Raw genomic sequence first — 19723 nt, forward strand, 5'->3', positions numbered from 1 at the left:
GGAGATGAAAGGATAGAGAGTTGGGGACCTCATACTACCAAGAGCAGAGCATGTCCTTTGGACCCGGGGTCCCTGCACCTGAGAAGCTCCTTGACCATGGGAAGATGGAGGACAAGGACCTTCTTCCAGAATCAACAGAGAGAGAAAGCCTTCCCCTGGAGCTGACGTCCTGAATTTGGACTTGTAACCTACTAGACTGTGAGAAAATAAATTTCTCATTGTTAAAGCCATCCACTTATGGTATCTGTTGTGGCAGCACTAGGTGACTAAGGCAGCGATGATTTTAGCTTCTGTTTTGGAGTTTCCTTTTTGTATCTGGTCTTCAGCAATATTCTGTGTGGCACCTAGAATTGTACTTGTTGCTATAGCATGTGCTTCCCAATGTGTATTAGACATTTTAGTGCTCAATCATTGCCCGAATATGTTTTAAGAACAGCTCATCAGTGAGTAGAGGTGGCAAAAAATTTGTAAAGTAACTGAATATTAGAAAAAACTTCAATTGCCTTTGGACAAAAAAAAATCTATTGTGATATATCCTACAAAATTAAGTGAATGTGCAGCACCTTGGTATGAAAAGGGCATATTAATTTCATTCCAGAATTTTCTGTTGTATGCCTTTATAATGCAGTGACGTAATGGCAGCATTGTTATAGGATTGGTCTCTGCACTTAGAAAAATCAATTTTGCAAGCTTCGCATTATCAGTGAAACACTTGCTTTGCAATGTCTTTACCAGTATGATTTCTTAAGCTAGGAAATGTGATAAATCACCACACAGGTTTTCTATCTGTTGGAGATATGGATCTTTAAACAATCCTTAGCTGGCCTGTATGAGAAGGCTCAGAAGTGGAATCCACAGACAAAATGAAATATCGAGCTATGCTTATTTCACTGACAGTAGTTGATTGAACTTCATCACTTATCAAGATTATAAATTTTTTACACATTATTTGAGAATTATAGGATGGATTGCCCTTTCCTGTGTTACCATATTTTGAGATGTGACTTGCTAAAAATAGATCAAATGAGCAACAAGTTGAAGTCAACTTTAAAATTTTCCATTTCGTGGGGACCCAAAGACTTCATTTCTTTTTCACGAAGATAGTCCCCATTCGGTGATTGTTATGACAACAATGACACTTTATAAAATGTCTTTTCAATACTGATGTTCATTAATTTGTGATTCCAGTTCATAAGTTAAGCCAGAACAAATGTGTTTGGTTTAAATATGATAACATGATCTCTGTGAATTGAACTATTTTCATGTTTACTGATCCTATTCAATTTGCACCAATTGCTAAATTCATCTGTAACAATTCGAGAATTAAGTGAGGATGACGGGTTTGTTTGGTTAGTAGGTTTGCAAACAAAACAATACAGGGAGCTGACTGATGGAGATTGCAGTAGCCACTCCCTCTTATAATTTTCATCATTAACTTTGCACTCTAGAAAAAATTCTGGCTATAGAACTTTGTTTACCATCCAGGAATTTTCAACACAAATTTACAAGTGGACAACTGTAATGTTGAGAATCACTTGGGCCTCTTTTGATCCAGTAATTTACTTCATTGAAGGAAAATTATTCCGCAAGGCAGGATCTGCATTTCTGTTATTTATGGGGTCTGCAGATGTGACAATTTAATATTCTTAATTTCACTTTCTAGATCATTACTAATTTCTTTTTTTTTTTTTTTTTACTACAGCAAGAAATGGATGCAGAATTTGGAACAAATCCTGTTATATTTGTATTGCCATCCTTAATTTCAGCACTAGTGGTACTAGTAGGATGATTCCCACCCATAAGCACGTACCTTTAATGGAAGAAGTCTCTTCTGATTTATTACATTCTAAAAAGGAATTTTGGGATTGTCTTTAGGGATTCACAAATCATTTTCTTTTTATCTCCTGCAGGCTTCCATTTTTGCACTCCACTTAGTTATTGCCATTTCATTTTGCCTGGATATAAAATTATGTCACTTTTTAAATTTGATTCTACCATAACAATAAATTTGAATAATAGAAAGTAAATTTATAAAACAGGTAGTTTATAAAATAAAATTTAATTTAGAATTTAGACATTAACACAAAAAATTTGTATTTGAAAATTAAATAACTCATTGCTGTGGATTAAATTTTAACTAACAGTGACCCTATTGGACAGAATAGAACTGCACAGCAGGGCTTCTAAGGAGAGGCTGGTTGAAACCTTTTAGTTTCAGCCAAGCTCTTAACCAAATGTTCCACCAGGGCTATATTTGAAAATTAGTAAGTAAAAACGTTAATTTGGACCATGAGATTTTGTTCTTCAGGTCTTAGATAGTCCAAAGAAATAGTACATGATATCCTTCTCCATGGACTAATTCCTCCTGAAAACAGGTCCAAAGTATGTAGGATGTAGTCTAGCCATCTTTGCTTCTAGGCTAGGGTACGTTCTGGTTATACTTCTTTCAAGATAGATTTTTTCGTTCTTTTGGCAATTCATGGTGTATTCAGAATTCTTCACCAACACGACAATTAAAAGGCATCAGTTCTTCTACAGTCTTCCGTATTCATCAGCCAGGTTTCCCACACACACGAGGCCACTGAAAACACTGTGGCTTGGATCAGTTGCATCTTAGTTTTCAAGGTGATGTCTTTGCTTTTCAACACTTTAGAGGTCTTTTGCAGCCAGTTTCCCTAATGCAATGCATCTTTTGATTTCTTAACTGCTGTGTCCATGGGTGTTGATTGTGGATCCAAATAAAATGAAATCCTTGACAACTTCAATCTTTTCTCCGTTTATCACGATGTTGCTCATTGGCCCAGTTGTGAGGATTTTTGTTTTCTTCATGTTGAGGTGCAATCTCTACTGAAGGCCGCGGTCTTTGATCTTCATCAGTAAGTGCTTCAAGTCCTCTTATCTTTTAGCAAGTGGGGTTGTGTCATCTGCAAAATGCAGGTTGTTAATGAGTCTTCCTCCAATCCTGATGTCGTGTTCTTCGTATAGTCCAGCTTCTCAGATTATTTGCAGATTAAATAAGTATTGTGAAAGGATACAACCCTGACACTCACCTTTTCTGACTTTAAACCACGCAGTATCACCTTTTTCTGTTTGAACGTCTACCTCTTGATCAGGTTCCTCATCAGCACAATGAAGTGTTCTGGGATTCCCACTCTTCGCAATGTTATCCATAATTTGTTATGACCCAAGCAGTCAAATGCCTTTGCATAGTCAATAATACACAGGTAAACATCTTTCTGGTATTCTCTGCTTTCAGCCAGAATCGATATGACATCAGCTGTGATATCCCTCCTTCCATGTCCTCTTCTGAATCCTGCTTAAATTTCTGGCAGTTCCCTGTCAATGTACTGCTGCAGCTGCTTTTGAATGATTTTTAGCAGAATATTACTTGCATGTGATATTAATGATATTGTTTGATAATTTCCACATTTGGTTGGATCACCTTTCTTAGGAATCGACGTAAATATGGATCCTTGCCAGTTCGTAGGCCAGGTAGCTGTATTCCAAATTTCTTGGGATTAGACAAGTGAGCGATTCCAGTGCTGCATCCATTTGGTGAAACATCTCAGTTGGTATTCCATCAATTCTTGGAGGCTTTTTTTTCTCACAAATTCCTTCAGTGCAGCACGGACATCTTCCTTCAGTATCATCGGTTTCTGATCATATGCTACTTCCTGAAATGGTGGAAGGTCGACCAATCCTTTTTGGCATAGTAACTGTGGGTATTACGTTCATCTTCTTTTGATGCTTCCTGTGTCATTTAATATTATACCCGTAGAATCCTTCAATATTGCAACTCAAGGGTTGAGTTTTTTCTTCAGTTCTTTCAGCTTGAGAAATGCTGAGTGTGTTCTTCCCTTTTGGTTATCTATCTCCAGATCTTTACACATGTCATTATAATACTTTTTCTTCTCAAGCCACCCTTTGAAATCTTCTGTTCAGCTCTATTACTTCGTCATTTCTTCCTTTCACTTTAGCTACCCGACATTCAAGAGCAAGGTTCAGAGTCTCTTCTGACATCCGTTTTGGTCTTTTCTTTCTTTCCTGTCTTTTAAAGGACCTCTTGCTTTCTTCATGTATGATGTCCTTGATGTCATTCCACAACTCACCTGGTCTTCAGTTGTTAAGTTTAACACGTAAAATGTATTCTCGAGGTGGTCTGTAAGTACAGGTGAGATATACTCAAGGTCATATTTTGGCCCCTTTTGACTTTTTCTAATTTTCTTCTGTTTCAACTTGAACTCCCATATGAGCAATTGACAGTCTGTTTCACAATCGATCCCTGGCCTTGTTCTGACTGATGATATGAGTTTTCCCATCTTCTCTTTCAACAGATGTAGTCAGTTTGATTCCCGTGTATTCCATCTGGTAAAGTCCACGTGTATAGCTGCCGTTTATGTTGGTGAAGAAAGATATTTGCAGTGGATGAGTCACTGGTCTTGCAAACTTCTGTCATGAGATTTCTGGCATCATTTCTATCACCAATGCTGTATTTTCCAACTACTTTTCCTTCTTTGTTTCCAACTTTAACATTCTAAAGACCAGTAATTATCAATGCATCTTGATTGCACGTTTGATCAATTTCAGGCTGCAGAAGTTGTTTAAAATCTTCAATTTCTTTATCTTTGGCATTGGTGGTTGGTGCATAAATTTGAAGAGTCATATAAACTGGTCTTCCTTGTAAGTGTATGGGTATTAGCCTATCAGTGACAACATTGTACTTCAGGCTAGATCTTGAAATGTTCTCTTTGATGATTAACGTAACGTCATTCTTTTGACTCTGGTGGAATATCCATGTTTGTAAGGCTGCTCACAGACTGTTTCACCAGAGAGTTTTCCGGTACTGCAATATCTACCACTAATCTCTGTGATCCGTGTGAATTGGCAAAATAAGAATAGTACTATAGATGTCTTCCAAATACAGAAAACATAATTATGAAAATGTTCTTGCTGTTGATTATGTTCTTTACCAATTTGTTCGTATGGGATTTTTGATACTTCACTTGAAAAATGAGTCCAAGGTACTGTGATGTGATTGTTTACTTTGTGTGGCCTTTCTAGCCATGGTCTTATAACATCCACCCTGGTGCTTGGGCAGGACTGTGTGATAGGGTAATTGTGGCTCACCAAGGGGATTGCTTAGTTTTCCCTTCAAAGAGAACCAGTTCCAGAGCAAAGAGGAGGCTTCAACTCCCATCAAGGAAGAACAGCCAGGAGCTGAGCATATATTATGGACCTGAGATCCCTGCACTGAGAAGCTCCTAGAAGCAGGAGACTGAGATAGAGAGAGGAAGCTGTAACCCTGAAGACGGTAAGATGCCATGGCAGGAGAGACCAAGCAACAGGCACCCGGCTATAGGAGATGATGGCCCAGGGAGAAGGAAAGCTGAGTGCCTTTGGAGAGAGGCCCAAGGCCAGGCAGAGGCACGCCTGTGAGCACAGGAGGGAAGAGGCTGTCCTGATAGAAGAACTGTATTCTGAGTGTCTTTGAGCCTGAGCTATAACTGTTACTTCCCTAATAAACCCCATAATCATGAATATGGACTGCGAGCTCTGTGTGGCCATTGCAATGAATTATTGAACCCAGCAGAGAAGTAGGGAGTGCTGTGTGAGGGACAGTTGGTGTCAGAGTTAGTGAAGATGGTGGAGAGAGGATAGTTTTTTCACCAATGCCTTCAATGCAGCTTCGATTTCTTCTTTTTATACCATCAGTTCTTGATCTTATGCTACCTCTTGAAACGGTTGAAAATTATCCAGTTCTACTGCAGTAGCTATATTAATATCAGACAAATTATACTTCAGAAAAAGGAGTATTATTGGGAATAAGTAGGGACATAACATAATAAAGGTTCAATTCTCCAAAAAGATACAACAATCCTAAATGTGTACGTATTTAACAACAGGGCTCCAAAATACAAAAACTAATAAATCTGAAAGGGGAAATGGACAAATACGCATTTATAATTGATATCAATACTTTTCTATCAACAATTACTAGAGCCCTGCTAGTTGAAGTCCAAAGCATCTGTGTGATGTCTATGTGTGTGTACATATGTGTGTGTGTATGTATATGGTATAAAGACAAGTAATACAGAAATAAACATAGATAGATGTTGTAGTCCTTGGGAGGTGCAAACGGTTAATGCATTCAGCTGCTAACCAAAATGTTGGAGGTTTGAGTCCACCCAGAAGGACTTCGGAAGAAAGGCTTGGCGATCTACTTTTGAAAAATTAGCCATTGAACTGACACACTTGAGTGTCAGTACTACTCTGACACACATGGGGGGAGGGGTCACCATGAGTCAGATCAGCTTGATAGCAATTGAATGATTTTTTTATTCATTCTGCCAATATTTGTCTTTTAATTGGTATCTTAGGCTGGGTTCTCCAGAGAAGCAAAACCAGTGAGATATATATTTAAATAGATTTATATCAAGGAAATGGCTCACGAGGCTGTAGAGGCTGGTAGGTCTCAAGTCCATGGGTCAGGCTGGTGGCTTCTCCTGACTCACGTAGATGCAGGGACTGCAGAACTCAAGATCTGCAGGTCATACAACAGGTCTGTGGCTCACAGGCTGCAAAGGCTGACAAATCTCAAGATTGGCAGGTAAGCTGGCAGGCCGTGCCTCACAGACTGCGGAGGCTGATGAATCCCAAAATTGGAAGGTAAACTGAAGGTTCAAATCCCAAAAACTTGAGATCAGATGAAGAGGAGCCAGCTGCAGGATTCAGAGTGAGCAAAAGCTCAAGAGCCTTGCCAGAAAGTCCACCTATATTGGATGCAGTCCACACCCGCAAGGAAACTCCCTTACATCTGATTGGCTACTCACAGCAGATCCCATCATGGAGGTAATCGCATTATATCACATCTCATCATGGAAGTGATTTCATCCGTATACGACTGCTAAACTACATCGTAACTGCCAAAGCACTGAGAATCATGGTCCGACAAAGTTGACACACAACTTTAATGATCCCAATTGTGAATTTAATCTATTTATATTTAAAGCGATTAATGATAAGGAAGGACTTATATCTTCTACTTTGTAGTAGGTCATATATGTATTTTGTTGCTCATTTTCTTCACTACTGTCCACTTTTGTGTTTGACTGATTTTTTTCAAGTGTACAATTTTGGTCCTCTCCTTATTTCCTTTCCTTATATTTTTTAACTTCTTAGTGGTGACCATGAGGATTACAATTAAGATCTTATATTTATAACAATCTTCTTTTAATTAATATAAATTTAGCTTCAACAGTATACAAAATTTTGCTTTTATTCAGCTCAGTTACCTCCCCTACTTACGTTGCTGTTACAAAAATTGCGTCTTTATACATTGTGTGTCCATTAAGAGAGATGTGTAAGTATTTTTATGCATTCATGCTTTAAATCATATATGAAAAAAAGAGAGGCGTGATATAAAAATATTACTGACTTTGTTTTATCTAAGTAGTTACCTTTACGGAGTCTTTGTTTCTTTTTATGGCTTCCAGTTACTGTCTAGTGTCTTTCCATGCCAGCCAGAATGATTCCCTGTGGCATTTCTCATAAGGCAGTTCTGCTACTAACACACTCCCTCAGGTTTTGTGTATCTGGGCATGTCTTAATTTCACCTTCATTTTTGAAAGATAGTTTTGCTAGATATTGACATCTTGCTTCATAGTTTTGTTTCTGTATTTTTTTTTTCCAGTGCCTTAACTACATCATCCCACTATTTTCTTGTCTCAATGGTTTCTGGTGAAAAATCAACAGTTAAACTTGTTGAGACTCTCTTGTACATTAGGAGTCACTTATCTCTTACTGCTTTCAAGTTTCTGTCTTTGTCTTTTGACATTTTGATTATGTCTGTCTGTGGATATCTATGTATTTATTGTCCTTTGAGTTTATTGAGCTTCTTGGATATCTAGATGACATTTGGGAATCTTCCAGTCATTACGTTTTCAAATATTCTTTCTGTCCTTTCATCTTTCTTTCCTTTCTGGGACTCCTTAATGAGTATATTGGTATGCTTGATGTTGTCCCGCAGGTCCCTTAGGCTCTGTTCATTTTCTTCATTCTTTTTCCTTTATGCTCCTCAGTTAGAACAATTTCAGTTGTGCTTTTTCAAGTTTACATTTTCCTGCTCAAATCTGCTGTTGAGCTCCTCTAATGAAATTTTTATTTCAGCTATTCTACTTTTCAGCTCTGTAATTTCTTTTTGGTTCTTTTGTATAATATTTCTTTATTAATATTTTCTACTTGTTCATACATTCTTCTCTTGGTTTCCTTTTTTTTTTTTTTTTGGTCTATGGTTTCTTTAGCTCTTTGAGGAAATTTAAGACAATTGGTTTAAAATCTTTGTCTAGTAATCCCAATATCTGTGTTTCCTTAGGGATGCTTTCTGTTCATTCTCTTCTTTCTTCTTAACAAATGAACCATCCTTTTCTGTTTCTTTTTATGACTTAAAATAGTGTGTTGAAAACTGGATATTTTAAACATTATAATGTAACTCTGGAAATCAGATTCCCTCCTGTCATTAGGGTTTGCTTTTTTTTTGTTTGTTTGTTCTTGAGGGCCAGTCATCCATTTGCTTAGTGATGTTTCCAAACTATTTCTGCAAAGATTGTATGTCTTCTCATGTGTGGACACTGAAGTTCTGTTCTGTTATGTCAGCAGTCAGTTCATGACCTGACAGTGATTTCTTTAAAAGCTTGTAGCCAAAAAGAACAAGGAACATTATCCCAGTCTTTGCAGATTGGCTCTGAACTGGGGCGTTCTTTCAATGCTAAGCAAGAGTGCCTAAAACTCTGCCTTAGCCTTCACTTCCTGCCCCCATGGAGCCCAAAGATCAGCCAGAGGTGCAAGCCCAGAGCTTTGTCAGGATCTTTATGAGCATGTCTTCATCCTTAGGCAAGAACATTGCACTCCAGATTCCTCAGTATATGTGGTAGCCCTTCAAAGCCCTTAAACCACCAAGCATCTTCCTCTCAGCCTCCTTTTTTCCAAGCTTTTGGATGTCTCTGCTGTTTTCTCTGTCCTTCATCCTTTGACCCTGGAGGTAGGACCAATTCTTATACCTTCGTACTCCTCAGTTTCCATCACATCATACGTTTATTCTTGTGTGCTGTTGAGTCAATTCTGACTCATAGTGACTATAGGATGGAGTAGAACTTCTCCAAAGGGTTTTTAAGGCTGTAATCTTTATGGAAGGAAGCGGTCATATCTTTTTCCTGTGGAGTAGTTGGTGGATCAGATCAAAATGTTTAACAGCTGAGTGCTTAACCACTGCACTACTGGGGCTCCTTTTGACATCATGCATCATAATAGACTTTTAACACACCCCTCAGAAACATAGAAGTCCATAAATTATCAAGGATACAGAAGATTTAACATGTATAAAAATACCAAATTGATATATGTATATGTGCGTGCATTATCTAACCACTAAAGAATATACATTCATCTCATGCACATACATAGTGTTTATAAAAATTGACTATATACTGTGTTATAAAGCAAGTTTCAACAAATTTCAAGAGTCTGCAATAATATAGAGGATACTATGTAAGTACACCATACTTAAAAAAGAAACCATCTTAGAAAAAGAAAATACAAAATCTCCATGTCCTTGGATATTTTAAAATACTATGAGTCAAAAAAGACATCATGATGAAAATTAGAATACATTTTGAAGTGAACAATTATGAACATAGTGCATGTAAAAAGTTGTGCAGTACAGACAATATAATATAGGAAACTTATAGCCTTAAAAATATAATTGGAAAGAACAAATCTTGAAAAATAAGTGAGTTAAACATCCATTCAAAATGTTGGGAAAAAAACAGAACAAACATTCATGGAAATTTTTGTTTCTATTAATGATTGAATACATGCAACAGACGAGCAACAAAGACTAAAGTTGATTCTTAGAAAATGCTAGTAAAATTGACAAACTTTAGGCAAGACTGATCAAGAGAAAAAGAATGAAGGTATAAATACCGAATATCAGGAATTAGAAAGAAAATGACTACAGATCTTGCAGAACATAAAGATAACGTGAGAATGTTATGAACCATATTAGTCAATAAATTTGCAAATTTAGGTAAAGTAGGCAAACATATCATACCATGTAAGTTAATAACAACGATTCAGGAAGAAACAGGAAGCAAAAGTAATTCCACAACTGTTAATAGAATTGAATTAGAGCTGAAACTATTCTCAGAAAGAAAACTTCATGTCAGATGGCTTTTCCTGCAAATTCTGCCAAATATTCAAGAAATATTTCACAAATTCTTCAATATAAAATGAAATATATACCCAAACTCCTTTTTAAAGCTTGTAGAATGAATATTGATACCAAAACCTGACAAGAGCAGCACAAGATGCGAAAATTACAGGCCAATGTCACTGATGAACATAGATGCAAAATATGAAAATAAATAGGCAAAACAAATGCAGCAATACTGTAAAGAAGATTATATTATGACCAAGTTGGGTCTATCCCAAGAATTCAAGGTTAGTTTAACATTCAAAAATGAATCAGTATAATTTGCCATATGTACAGGAAAAATAAATGTGGTTATATTAATAGGTGTAATAAAATAAGTATTTGATAACCTTCAGCATCCACTCATGTTTTTTAAAAGAACATCTAGCATGCCACGAGACCAGAAGAACCAAAATGTTCCTGGCTACTGTCGCTGAACATTTTGATCAAAGAGTCTATAGAAAAGCCCTGATCAAAAGGGGGAAAATGCAGAACAGAATTTCAGATTCTCATGAACCCCAGACTTTTTGGAGCCATTGAGGGTGAATGAACTCCTGAAACTATTTCCGTGAGATATTCTTTAAACATTACACCAAAAGCCTTCCCTTGAATTATCTTAAAACTGAAGTATAAAAAAGAAAAAACCAAACTGTTGCTGTTGAGTTGATTCTGACTCAGAGACCCTGTAGGACAGAATAGCACTGCCCCATAGGGTTTCCAAGGTGCAGGTGGTGGATTCAAACTGCTCTTCTTTTGCCTGGCTACCGTATCACTTAACCACTGTGCCACGAGGGCTCCAGAACATTAGCTACTTAACTAATAAAAATGGTCTACCTTGAGCATATGCTCTTTTAAGAACTGTCTACATGGCATCAGATTGACAACAGCTACTGAAAAGATTAGATAGGAACCTTAAGGAGCAGTGGGTTTATGTTAATGACAGAGGAACAACTCAGAAAAGGAGGGTAAGAATGGTTGCACAACTTGAATGTAACCGATGTCATTAAATTGTTCAGGTAGAAACTGTTAAGTTGGTGTATGTTTTGCTGCATACATTCTCCACCACAAAAAATAAATTTACAGGTAATAATTAACAAAAAATGTCAAGGAGAGCTAAATATTTTGAAAATAAGACAGATTTGCATGTGAGGGAAGGAGTGGGGTGAGGTGTTTTAGATTAATAGTCAGAAGGCTTATGGGAGCAGGATATTTGAGGAGATAACTGACCTATATCAAAGGAGAGAATAGCTGTATGAAGTTCTGGAGGGAGGATATTGCCAATAAAGGCAAGAGTTGTTTCTGAGGCCCTTAAATAACCAAGTGTTTTGGCATGTTTGAGGAAGCTCAGGAAATAAGTCATGGCTAGTTAGTGTGGAGTGAACCGAGGGAAGACTGTTAGGAAATGAGGTTAGTATGGTGGGCAAACCCCGCGTCATGAAAGACCATGGGAAGGGTTTGGGAATTTTTCCTAATCGCCATGAGAAGCCACTGAAATGATGCTGTTTTGTAGACTGTAAGAGGGAAGATCGGTGGCGTGGAGTCCAGTTTTAACCAAGAGATGATGGTGGCTGTAAGGTGGAGGTAGTGAGAAGTGGATAGAGTCAGGATTTATGTTAAGGTAGTGCCAAGAGTCCAGAATTGGTATCAATGGATTGGATGCAAGATTTGAATAAAGGAGAGAAATCAAGGGTGATTTCTAGGTTTTTGTCCTGAACAACCCAGAGGATAGTGAGAATATTTGCTGAGATAAGGAAGACTGGGAGGTAGATAAGACACTTGGACGAAGAATTTTATTTGAACCACATTAAGTTTGAGATGCCTAGTAGACATTCAAGGGGAGATGTAGTCAGCCATGGGTGAAGGAACAACAGGGCAGAGTGTGTAAATGAGGGTATCCTAGAGCTCAGGTGGAATTGACTGCCATGAATTGGCTCAGATAACCTAGACAGTGAGAAGTGATGAGTGATGTTACTTAAACAGGGCATGGAAATCAATGAAAAAGGTGTGGGAGTGGCAGGGAGGCTAAGGTAGAGAAGTTTCTCTCTCCCTAAACCTGATTGGCTGGATTTGAAGATATCATAAGTTCGTGTATGAGAAATATCCAGCAAATTACCAGTTGATTTAATAAATTGATAACAAAGTCTACCTTTCAGCCAAAGATTGAAAACAAACAAACCAATTGCCATCTAGTGGATTCTGACTCTTAGCAACCCTATAGGACGGAGTAGAACTACCCCATAGGGTTTCTAGGGAGCAACTGATGGATTCAAACAGCAGACTTTTGGTTAGCAGCTGAGCTCTTAACCACTGCACCACCAGGGCTCAGACCAAGAATAACACACGTGAGGAACTTACTCCTTAGTTCAATCAAGTATGAGACCAAATGGGCAATACCTGCTCAAAAGCAAAGATGAAAAGGCAGGAAAGGACAGGAAACCTGGACAAATGGACATGGGGAACCTGAGGTGGACAGGGAAAGGGGGAGAGCGCTGACACAAAGTGGGGATTGCAACCAATGTCACAAAACAGTTTGTGTATCAATTTTTGAATAAGAAACTGATCTGTGCTGTAAACTTTCACCTAAAACCCAGTAAAATTAAAAAGAAAAAAAAATCAAATAAAGCTCAGTATAAAAAAAATAGACAGGAAAAGAATCATTTTAATGGGAAAATGTAGATTGTAAAAATGCGTATGACTCACCCCCATTTTAAAGAGTATAATATTCTGTAGTTTGATATGTATTTGCACTGGAAGCTTGGAAGCAGACTTAGAGACGTGGATACCTCAGGTGGTGGGATTTAAAAAAATACATGGTTTTATTTTTTAAAATTTGTCTGTTATTGGTAGTTTAAAACGGGTCTTCAGTTATCAAAATATCAAAAATAATCAAAAGAATACCTGTATAACCTGCTTTTTAAATAAAGAAAATCCACTGAGATAGCTCACAACTGGCAATTTCCCAGCCGGGTAATCGGCCAGGTGAGGGGCATCAAGGCGACCAGGTGAGGATGGTCCAGACCAAATGGAGAGGAGAGGAAGCCCCACCCAAGCATTGGGGGAGGGTGCAGAGGGCACCTCCTCTAAGGGTCATTTGTTTGCTGACCTCCGATGGCCCTCTCCGAGCCCACCAGAGGGCTCCCTGATGGCTTGACACTGACCATTTGGCCTCGGAGAGCCTGAGAAGCCACCAAGGGAGGGTGTGGTTTAAAAAATATATTTCAATATATACATTCATATTTACACTCTATGCCAGTCTCTGTGCTTCTAGTCTTGTTTCTGTGCAATCATGTAGGTAATATACATAATATGCATTTCTTTCGAATTCATCATTCTGACAGTCTTTTTAAAAACAAAAACCAAACCCATTTCCATGGAGTCAATTCCAGCTCGTAGCTACCCTATAGTACAGGGTAGAACTGCCCTATAGGGTTTCCAAGGAGTGTCTGGTGGATTCTAACTGCCGACCTTTGGTTAGCAGGCGTAGCTCTTAACCACTACACCACCAGGGTTTCCAAAGACTCTTCCCTGGCTGGAAATCCCTGGCGGTGGCGGTGAAAATGCGGAATCCTAGCCACTAGACCACCAGGGAACCGACAGGCTTTTTAGCGTGTAGAAATTCAAATTTGTAATTTTGGAGATTCTCCCTCTTTTTTTCAAAATGTGGGGCATTGAGATGGAGGATTTTCCCATGCCCACCATCCTAAGGGATTTAATTAACCCATAGTTGAGACATGGTAAACATCTCAAGAAATTATTGCCTTTGAGAAACTTGAGGGTGAGTAGGCATATCACCTGATTCCTCTTAAACTCCTTTTAAAAACCTGACTTGAAGACTCAACTGCCTTTTTGAATAAGTGCCAGCTTGAATAGGCAGGGTTCAGGGAATTGCCAACCAAAGGTATGGTTTCTCCAGAGGCCTCCAAGGGGTGTAAAAGAAGAGCAGAGCCAGACCCCGTGCTTGGGAAACACCCTTGGTAGGAAATATTTGAGTGTGTGTGTGGTGAGGGGAGCACTGGGTGTGGGAGAGTGGGGTGGGTGGGTAATAGGGAAATGCCTGGGTTTTTTTTTGTTTGTTTTTAAGAAACAGTGTTTTACAATTTTTCTTTTTTATTATTATTTATTACAGTGAACAGTTCAGTGGAGACATGTTCCTTATGTGCAGGGGCTAGTGGAAGTGCTGATAGCTGAGAATGTAGCCTGCTCCCCAAGTGCCAGTTGGCATTTTGGAGAGAAAACTTGATGTTTGGAGCACTGACTGGCCCTGCCTTTTCTAAATAATTAAGGGTGGTGGGGTGGTGGTAAGAGAAAGAGGATGGTCTATGAACACTGACCCTGGAAAATTAACTCCCGAGTGTGTGGGTTGTGGATAGCAGGAAAAGAACATCGCCCGCAAATGACAGCAGTGCCTTTATTTATTTATTTATGCTTCTTTTTAGTTCTGAGTTGTTTTTAAGCCACAAATTAATGGGGCCACCATGAGTTTTCAGAGAATGAGTTTTACAAAAATCTAAGTGTTTTAAATATTGCAAGGATTTACTTATATATGCTGTATATGAGAAAAGTCCTTACAGTTATAGGGAGGAGAAAGAAAGTATATTCAGGAATTAAATTTTCACAGTTCTCTGAATTCTTATATTTCTCCTGTTGTCCATTTTTCTTTTTTTGTCCTTCATCCACCCCTTCCACCTTGACCCACTGTCTTCATCATCTAGTGCTGCCATAACAGAAATACCATGAGTGGATGGCTTTAACCGAGAGAAATGTAATACCTCACATTAAAGTAGGGTAATAGCCCAAATTCAAGGCATCAGCTCTAGGGGAAAGCTTTCTCTCTCTTTCGGCTCTGGAAGAAGGTCCTTGTCCTTAGCCTTCGCATGGTCAAGGAGCTTCTCAGGTGCAGGGACCCTGGGTCCAGAGGACACGCTCTGCTCCTGGTGTTGCTTTCTTGATAGTCTGAGGCCCCCAACTCTCCTCTTGCTTCCCTTTTGTTTTATCTCTGGAGAGATAAAAGGTGGTGCAGGCCACACCCCAGGGAAAGGTGACCTGAGTGAGGGTGGTGTTACAATCAATCCCACCCTAATCCTCTTAAAGTAAAATTACAATCACAAAATGGAGGACAACTACACAATAGTGGGAATCATGGCCTAACCAAGTTGAAACACACGTTTTTTAGGGTCATAATTCAATCCATGACACCCACCAAACCAAACTTGCCACCATCAAGTTGATTCCAACTCGTAGAGACCCTAGTTGATTTGAACTCACAGAGACCGTATAGCATAGAGCAGAACTACCCCATAGAGTTTCCAAGGACTAGTTGGTGGATTCGAACTGCTGACCTTTTGGTTAGCAGCTGAGCTCTTAACCACTGTGCCACCAGGGCTCCTCTTGATCCACAGTCCACCCTAATTCACCACTGTGTTAGAAAAAGGTTTTGCTATTCTAAAATGAGAACTTTTTACTATACTTTGTGTTAGTGGTTGCTTTTGGTATGTCTTTAAGCACTGAACAGTTACCTCATACCCATTAAAAACCCATTGCCACTGAGTCTATTCCAACTCATAGCGGCCCAATAGGGCAGAGCAGAACTGTGCCATAGACTTTCCAAGGAGTGCCTGGTGGATTTGAACTGATGACCTTTTGGTTAGCAGCCATAGCTCTTAAACAGTACACCACCAGCATGGGAGGGGTTTAACTGATAACATGATGTCTGGGCTCCAAGGGAGATGGAATGGATGTGCAGGAGAAGGGCATGCAGAGTCTGCCTGTATAGTCCCCAGAACTCTGTTCAAGATCATGACATATCTCAGTAATCACTTGAATCTAAACATACAACTTTAACAGTTGATGTAAATGACTTTACACATGAATTTTGGAACTCAACTCTTTCTCAATGGAAGTTTCTTCAACTAAGCTGTTTGTTTGTATTCCCTTAATAATTATGAAAGCTAACATTTATTGTGTTCATTCTGTGTGTAAGGCCTTTTTCTAAGTACCTTGTGTGTTTTATTTAACCTGCGTGACAACCTTTTGAATAAGACCCATTTTAGAAATGGGAAACTGAGGCAGTGAGAGGTAAAGTAATGTGCCCAGAACACCCAGCTGATAAACTGAGTTAGGATTTAAACCCAGGCAGTTTGTTTCAGAATTTGCTTATGTAATCACTGTACATGACAGCAGTGAGCCCTAGTGGCTCTGTGGTTGAAGAACTTGGCTGCTAACTGAAAGGTCAGTGGTTCGAACCCACCAGCCTCTCTGTAGGAGACAGATGTGGCAGCTTGCTTCAGTGAAGATTTACAGCCTTGGAAACCCTATGCGGCAGTTTTACTCTGTCCTTTGGGGTCACTATGAGTTAGAATCGACTTGATGACAGTGGGTTTTGGCACATAATACTAATGTACAGTGTATTCTATATGCCGTGTATATGTTCAGAAACTAATTTTCCCAACATTTATGCCATATATAGATTACCAGTCCAGTTGCCATTGAGTAGATTTTCACTCCTGACGACCCCGTGAGTTTTCAGAGTAGGACTGCCCTCCATGTGGTTTTCAATAGCTGTGACCATTTGGAGGTGGATTGCCAGGCCTTTCTTCCAAGGCAACTGAGTGGATTTAAACTGCCAACCTTTCAGATAGTAACTGAGCACTTAACTCTTTGTGCCACCTAATACATATATATACTAGGAGGTTTTCCTCCTTATTTGTACTTTAATGATTTTTAGACTCTTATGAATACTTGTTCCTGGCAGTGAACTAGATGCTAAAGAACAGAATAGGCGCATGTAAGCCTCTCTCACCTTCTCCCTCCCCTCTTTCACAGAGATGAAATGAAAAGGAATTAATGAAGACAGATCATTGGATTAGGGCCCATACTCAGGGCTCTAACAGCATGAGGAGTTTCTCCTGTCACTTCAGTTCTTTTTCAGGAATTGGCACCTCCTTTTTGTGAATCACAAAGACCAATGCTTTATATCAAGCCATTTAGATTTGGGGTATGGAGCAGTGTCATTGAATCAGACAGTGTTCCAGTACTATTCGTAAGATTTCACTGGCCAGTTGTTTTTAGAAATAGATCACTATGTCCTTTTTCCTAGTCCGTCTAAATCCAGATCTCCACTCAAAGCTGTCTACCATGGGTGAACCTGGTGGTATTTGAAATACCGGTGGCATAGCTTCCAACATCACAGCAACATGCAAGCCACCACACTACAACAAACTGACAGAAGAGTGGTGGGAGTTAAAAATGAGAAAAACCAAAAAGAGTGCTTCTTCCATGTCTGCTGATTTAGAGGAACCATGAGAAATTGTCAAGTGAAGAGTGATTCAGAGAAAAACATGGGTAGACTATGACCTAATTTCCATAAAAACAAACAAATGAATGTCCTTACGTGTGTCCCGGCAAAAAGCAGTGTGTAAAAGGGTACATATGTATCTTTGGACACTGGACACTTTGGGGGAGCAGGTACAATATACTTATGTGGGGATGGCTCTTATTATAACTTCTATATACAAATCTCTATTGTTAAATGTGTTATAAGAATGTAAAACCTTTTAAAGTTTAGTAACATCATACGTGTATGTGTGTGTATTTGAAACTTTTTTTTTTTTTTGACTATTTTATATATGTGTTTTTTAGTTATCTAGTGTGGCTATAGCAGAGATACCACAAGTGGATGGCTTTAACAAACAGAAACTTATTCTCTCACAGTTTAAGAAGCAAGAAGTTTGAAGTCAGGGCACCAGCTCTAGGAGAAAGCTTTTTCTCTTTGTGGCTCTGGGGGAAGGTCCTTGTCATCTATCTTCCCCTGGCCTAGGAAATTCTCAGCGCGTGGACACTGGGTCAAAAAGACGTGCTCCACTCCAGGCACTTCTTCCTTGGTGGTAGGAGGTCCCTCTCATTTCTGCTCACTTTTCTCTTTGTATCTCAAAAGAGACTGACTCAAGACTCACCCTAATCCTGCAGATTGTGTCCTCCCTCATTAACCTAACTGCCTCTAATCCTGCCTCATTAACATCACAGAGGTTAGAATTTACAACACATAAGTAATCACATCAGATCACAAAATGCAGGACAACCACACAATACTGGGAATCATGGTCTGGCCAGGTTGGCACACATTTTGGGGGACACTATTCAATCCATAACAATAGAGAAAACACTGTCTTCAATGCCAGATTCAGAGACTTTTATCCATCTATGAAGGGCAAACACAGAAATTGAACAAAATTCAGACCAGCGAATTATTGCTTGCTCTTGTAACTAATGACTTCTTCTGGTCTCCATGCCTGGAAATGGCCAAAAAGAATTCTGTGAGGATTAATTCAGTTATTGCTAAAACATCTACTGCATTTACATGTCTACAGATAAGGAAGAATGCTGGACACCATGTGTGATTCATTAAGTAACACAGGGACCATTAGACTATTGTTCTCCTTCTCTGATATGCCACTATCACCTTCTCCCCTTGTTGCTCTCCTGAAAAACCCACGCTTGTATATTCTAGGCTTTTTTCCAGAATTGAATTTGCAGGAAGTTAAAGATATATCTTTGAAAGATAAAGAAGACTTTGGCCACATTGTCTTTAGACAGTCGAACTTCCCAGCCAGCCTCTGTGCAGGATGGGAATTCACAATCCCTCCTAATCAGTACCTCTGAGCAGGACGGGATTTCTGTTTCATTATCAGGAGAAGGCGGAATTCACCCCTCTTCAGAAAACTTACTTTCCTTTGCCTCAAACTGTCCCTCTCAGGATCTGTCACGGTCAGTCTGAGAAATTCACATGGGCAGCCTGTATGGAAGTGCCCATCCTAGAGGCCCTGCCCTCCCTTCCTTGCTCCATAGGGCTTCCTCTGACACTTGGGGTCGCATCTCCCAGGGAGTACACACCTCTGGCACTTTCAGGGATTCCCAGACCCTGGGATACTGTGGATGGGACTTGGAACTCAATCTGTTTCTTCCCATCCTCACCTTTGGTTATCTGTATTCTGTCTTCACCAGATTTAGGAGGCCATGTCTTCTCTTTGCTCGTTTCATCTCAGTCAGGCTTTTCTATTCCAATTCTCTGATCTCAGAACGGATCAGGTTAGACCACAGAAAAGAGAAAGACCTCTGATCTGTGCAGAAGCTGCTGGGAAGGGATTCGATTCTCATTGGTTTAAGGTTTTATGCCCACTTCTCACTGGCAGGCAGGTTCCCCCCAGAGTCTGGCTTCTGTCTGCTACCTTGTACTACAAAGAACTCAGTGACCAGCCCACCTTCACAATCACACCTCCCTTAGAGCTATCTTTGCAGAGGCTCTTTCTCAGACTTCCATGTCCCACTGAAATCCCATTTCTCTTTCCTTACAGACATTGTGCTCATTCTCAGGGCCCTGAGACCTCATCTGCAGGTGAGTCTTGTCCTCTTCTCTCCTTGGCGGGGGGAGCTTTGGAGTGGACCTCATGTCTTTGGACAGCTATCCTGGGGCTTCTTCCA

The 19723-nt window shown here is 39.4% G+C and overlaps 2 long non-coding RNA genes across 5 annotated transcripts in view; one reads left to right on the top strand and one right to left on the bottom strand.

Annotated features, from left to right (window-relative positions):
* Window positions 1–19723, top strand: part of LOC135229559 (uncharacterized) — an 847392-nt gene that overhangs the window by 629594 nt on the left and 198075 nt on the right. The gene's annotated exons all lie outside the window — the stretch shown is intronic.
* The window catches only part of LOC135229561 (uncharacterized), a 690153-nt gene that overhangs the window by 500013 nt on the left and 170417 nt on the right, over window positions 1–19723 (bottom strand). The window contains exon 2 of the long non-coding RNA XR_010320250.1: window positions 1811–1955. This is a non-coding gene — a long non-coding RNA (uncharacterized LOC135229561). The remainder of the gene's footprint in view (window positions 1–1810; window positions 1956–19723) is intronic.

Source organism: Loxodonta africana, unplaced genomic scaffold (assembly GCF_030014295.1).
Source record: "Loxodonta africana isolate mLoxAfr1 unplaced genomic scaffold, mLoxAfr1.hap2 scaffold_39, whole genome shotgun sequence".
NCBI classification, from domain to species: domain Eukaryota; kingdom Metazoa; phylum Chordata; class Mammalia; order Proboscidea; family Elephantidae; genus Loxodonta; species Loxodonta africana.